General features: G+C 49.3%; 1 pseudogene; it reads left to right on the forward strand.

Annotated features, from left to right (window-relative positions):
* Nucleotides 1-2,119: 2,119 nt before the first annotated feature.
* LOC105088266 (mediator of RNA polymerase II transcription subunit 24-like) lies at nucleotides 2,120-5,063 on the forward strand (annotated as a pseudogene).
* The last annotated feature ends 467 nt before the right edge of the window (nucleotides 5,064-5,530 follow it).

Here is a 5,530-nt window from a genome sequence, read left to right on the forward strand (position 1 = left end):
GAGGCTTAGTTCCCCTGGACTGCAGTCTAAGAACACCCCCTGGAGGGGTGGGATTTGGGACAGACATCACTGACTGTCAGTGAGAACTTTCCTGTCTTTGGGAGGCATGTGGAAAAGCAGTCAGACAGATGATAGTTTCCCTTCTTGGAGGTACAGCATCAACTCTGGAACCTGCTGTGGAAACACCTGGAGACCTAGAACCAGCTACACCTGTCCTGCCTGTGACAGCTCCAGAGCCTGAGCAAAGGGCACTTCTGTCAGTATTAACCAGTCTCTTCCGACTCCCCTCACCTGCAGTGCTGGGGCTCCCAGTGTTCCTTATATGTCTATGAATATACACTTCCAGATTATTCTTGTCAGAGATAGTTTATTACTTGTGGTCTGCTGGGTCTGTCTGTATAATATATAAGGAGAGTGATTATCATTGTTTTTTACATTAAATTAAAATTTTGCAAATTAAAAATAAGTGAGGTCACTGAGTTAAAAGCAGTGTCTTGGATGTGATCCACCCGAGGGAATTTCAAAACATTAGAGGAATCATGGAATACGTGAGGCCCATCTGCAATAACGTGTAGTCAGTCTCCAAGGGCCTTCCATTCCCCTTAGAAGTCTCCCAACTATATATTCTCTGGGGTTTGCTTTTAAAAATCCTTCAACCTCTCAACCACCTAGGAACTTACTTTTAGTTACAGGTAAAGGCTGTGTATTCCTGGTCTGCAAACCTTGCAAAAAATAAACCAGTTCTTTTGCTTCAAGTTAACCCTGATTCTTTTCCAGGATTTATTTCTAATTTTAGGAGAACATCAACAATAGGGCATAACTCACTTAGATTTACTGTGCAAAGAGCAGACTGGGCATTGATTGAGGAGCATCCAGGTTTGGGAGAAGCTCTGAATCCACAGAAGGAGAGAAGACATGGTGTGAATTACCTGCCATCCTAGGAAAGAATGGTAGAGACCATGATCAGAGCAAAAAACACATGATCATCTCAATAGATGCAGAAAAAGCATTTGATAAAATCCAACATCCATTTATGACAAGCTATTTATGACAAACCTACAGCCAGCATAGTATTCAACAGTGAAAAGCTGAAAACCTTCCCACTATAATCTGGGAAAGACAACATTGTCCACTCTCACCACTTCTATTTGACATAGTCTTGGAAGTCCTAGCCACAGCAATCAGGCAAGAAAAAGAAATAAAATGGATCCAAGTTGAAAAGAAACAGTAAATCGTCATTATATGTGGATGACATACTATATATAGAAAACCTGAAAAATACCATAAAAAAAAAAAAACTCTAGATCTAATAAAAGAATTTGGCAAGGTAGCAGGACACAAGATTAACATACACAAATCAGTTGAATTTCTTTACAGTAACAATGAATCAAGAGGAAAAGAAAGTAAAGAAACAACCCCTTTTAAAATTGCATCCGAAACAATAAAATACTTAGGGATAAACCTGACAAAGGAGATGAAAGACTTACAGGTGGAGAACTACAAAACCTTGATTAAGGAAATTAAAGAAGACTTAAAAAAATGAAAAGACAACCCATGCTCTTGGATTGGAAGAATCAATATCATTAAAATGGTCATTCTGCCAAAGGCAATCTACAGATTTAACGCAATGCCTGTCAAACTACCCAGGACAGATTTACTGAACTGGAACAACAATCTTAAGATTTATATGGAATCAAATAGGAAATTCAGGGTTGGGGAAGGTGGAGGAAATGAGGGGGGAAATCTGGATTTGGGTGGTAGCCACTGAGGGATGCAGCGAGAGCTAAAGGCGTAGTTAGGGAACTGGAATCAGCTTAACTCCTTGCTGCTCATTCATCTTTGTATTAAGCCCCTCTGACACCTTCTTAGCTCTCCAGTTCCAAGGATGGTTTAGGAGGGAAGAACCTGACAGGATCCCTACTTTGCCCCCTTTCCCCCTTTTATTCCTTTCTAGTTCTGCCTCCTTTGCGTCTTCCTGTGTCTTCTCCATTCCACATAACTACTCACTCCCCCACCACAGCACCCTGTTCTTTTCCTCAGAATCTCCTCTTCCCTTCTCTAGCACAATTTCTTCTGCCTCACAGCTGACCACCACTGGCCTGCTCTCCTGAGTGAAGTCATGAAGGTGGTGAACCTGAAGCAAGCCATTTTGCAAGCTTGGAAGGAGCAATGGAGTGACTACCAGTGGGTAATCAACATGAAGAAATTTTTTCCCAAAGGAGCCACCTGGGACATTCTCAACCTAGCAGAAGCACTACTGGAGCAGGCCATGTTTGGACTTTACCCCGATCCTCTCATTCTGTCCTACCTGAAGTATGCCATCAGTTCCCAGATGGTGTCCTGCTCCTCTGTCCTCACAGCTATCAGGAAGTTTGATGACTTTTCCCTGGACCTGTGTGTCCAGGCCTTGCTGGGCATCATGGTCATGTTTTGTGACTGACATAGCTATCACAACAAAGCAGAGGAATGCATCAGGCTGTGCTGGGCCCTTCTCAGCGCCCTCTTCTGGCTGCTGCGCTGCACCGCAGCCTCTGCTGAGCGGCTCTGGGACGGGCTGGAGGCTGGCACTCCCGCTGCTGCTACTGAGAAGCAGCTTGCCATGTGCCTGCAGCGCCTGGAGAAGACCCTCAGCAGCACCAAGAACCGGGCCCTGCTCCACATGGCCAAACTAGAGGAGACCTCCTTCTAGACTGCCATTGAGCACTGCCTTTTGAAGCTTGAGGCTATTCTGGCTGGTCTCAGCAGCCCCCAGCTCCAGAGCCAGGCTGAGCAGTGTGGCAGGCGCTTATCAGGGGCATCCCATCATTTTGTCCATGCACTCGGAGCAGCTGCACAAGACTGGCTTCCCCACATTCCATGCCATGGTCCTGCTCGAGGGCACCAAGAATCTGACAGGTGAGAGACAGCCAGTCGCTGGTGAAGAGCAGCATATGATCACCCCACCTTGTGCCCTGGAGACCTGGAAAGCTCACTTCGTGGGTCTCATCGAGTTTCCTGAGGGTACTGGAGAGCTCAAGTGGACAGTTTTCACCTTCCTTAAGATTCCACAGGTTTTGGTGAAATTGAAGAAATACTGTCATGGGGACAAGGACTTTACTGAGGATGTCAATTCTGCTTTTGAGTTCCTGCTGAAGCTCACCCCCTTGCTGGACAAGGCTGACCAGCGCTGCCACTGTGACTGTACAAGCTTCCTGCTCCAGGAATGCAGCAAGCAGGGGCTCCTGTCTGAAGCTAGTATGAACAACATAATGGCCAAGTGCAAAGCAGACCGGGAGCATGCACCGCGGCTGAAATCAGATGAAAATGCCAACCTCCAGCCCAACCCTGGGCTGATCCTCTGTGAGGAACCCACAGTCACCAATATCCTCAGAACAATGGATGCAGCCACTCTGAGTCCCCAGAGAGGTTGCTGGGGGTCCTGGGCCACATGCTGTCAGTGAAGAGACTGGACTTGTTGCTGGCTGTGGCTGCTGCCACTGGGAAACTTAAGTCCTTCACCCAGAAATTCATCAATTTGAAAGAATTCACTACACACGGCAGTGAAGAAAGCACCAAGGTGACCTTGGTTTGAGCCTTGCCCTTTGACATCTCCTTCCTCATATGGTGCCATGTAGCCCAGACCTATGGCTCAGAGGTCATCCTGTCTGAGTCTAGCACAGGAACACAGGTGTTCTTCTTTGAGACGTGGATGCAAACGTGCATTGCCCGAGGAGGGCAAAATCCTGAAACCTGACCACCCCTGCTTCCAGCCCGACTCCACAGTGGAGTCCCTGGTAGTTCTGCTCAGCAACTCCTCAGAGGTGAAGCTGGTGCAGATGAAGTGGCATGAAGCCTGTCTCAGCATTTCAGTGGCCAACTTGGAAATCCTCAACACCTGGGAGAATGGGGTGCTGGCCTTCGAGTCCATCCAGAAAATCACCGATAATATCAAGGGGAAAGTTTGCAGTCTGGCAGTGTGTGCCATGGCTTGGCTGGTGGCCCATGTGTTGATGCTGGGGCTGGATGAGCGTGAGAAGTCACTGCAGATGCTCCGCCAGCTGGCAGGGCCGCTGTACAGTGAGAACACCCTACAGTTCTACAATAAGAGGGTGATGATCATGAGCTCCATCCTGGAGCACATGTGTGCCGACGTGCTGCAGCAGACAGCCACGCAGATCAAGTTCCCATCCACGGGCAAGGACACCATGCCCTACTTGAAACTGCTGCCCCAAAGCGACACATTAAGAAGGTGCTGATGGACATAGTTGCCAAGATGCTGGAGAGGGGATGGGTGGACAGCCGCTCCAGCCACATCTTTGACACCCTGCTGCACATGGGAGGCGTCTACTGGTTCTGCAACAACCTGATTAGGGAACTGCTGAAGCAGATGCAGAAGGTGCACCCGCTGCAGGCAGTGGAACTGCTCTACTCCATCTTCTGTCTGGACACTCAGCAGGTGACCCTGGTCCTGCTGAGCCACATACTGCCAGGCCTGCTCAAAGACTCCTCCAAGTGGCACAGCCTCATGAGCCCCCCAGCACCTCTGTCGCCAAGCTGGCCATCTGGTGTGCCCTGAGTTCCTATTCCTCCAACAAGGGGCAGGTGTCCTCCCGCTGAAAGAAGAGACACCATGAAGACATTGAGGATTACATCAGCCTCTTCCCCTTGGACGACATGCAGCCCTCAAAGCTGATGCGACAGCTGAGCTCCAGTGAGGAAGCTGCAAGTATCCTCTCGAATCTCACCGACCGATCCATGAGCAGCTAGCTCCTTGTTGGCCTCCCAGCTCCACAAATTTAACATGAGACCCGCTGAACTGAGTGCTGGCCAACCTGTTCCTGGTCATCTCCTCCATCCTGGAGTCGTGGCCCACACATGCAGTCTGTGCAGTGGTTCATGGAGGAGTGCGTGGACTGCCTGGAGCAGGGCAGCTGGGGCAGCATCCTGCAGTGCATACCCTTCACCACCATATCAGCACTGGTGCAGGTGTCAGCCATTCCAGCCCCAAGGTGGTTCTGGCCGTCACAGACCTCAGCCTGCCCCTGGGCTGCCAGGTGGCTGCCAAAGCCATTGCCTCCCTCTGAGGGGCTTGGAGTGGCCGCCAGGTCTGGCAGGGGAGGGTCCCAGCCCCAGGCATCTCAGAAGGTAACTGTGAGGAGAGATGAGACATCATTGCTCATAGACACATGACATAACAGCCCTTGGTCAGTTGGTTTCCAGATCTTTCCCCTGCTCTTGACTTCTGATCTCTAAGATGGTTCCCAGTCTCTTTTGTGATTTCCTCTCCCCACTGCCAGCACCTGGTTCTTTAGCTCAGGGCAGCCTCCCTGGGTCGCACCTCTCCCACCTCTCCTCCCCTCCCACGGGTAGCTTTACCTCTGAGGGGCTGCATGGGTGCAGGGTCTGTGTGTATATATGTATATGTGTATATGTGTATATTAAAATGGAAACACAAAAGGCTCAGAATTGCCAAAATAATATTGAAAAAGAATGAACCTGGAGGAATAACCCTCCCAGACCAGACAATATTACAGAGCTACAGGCATCAAAA

This window comes from Camelus dromedarius, chromosome 18, assembly GCF_036321535.1.
Source record: "Camelus dromedarius isolate mCamDro1 chromosome 18, mCamDro1.pat, whole genome shotgun sequence".
Classification (NCBI taxonomy): domain Eukaryota; kingdom Metazoa; phylum Chordata; class Mammalia; order Artiodactyla; family Camelidae; genus Camelus; species Camelus dromedarius.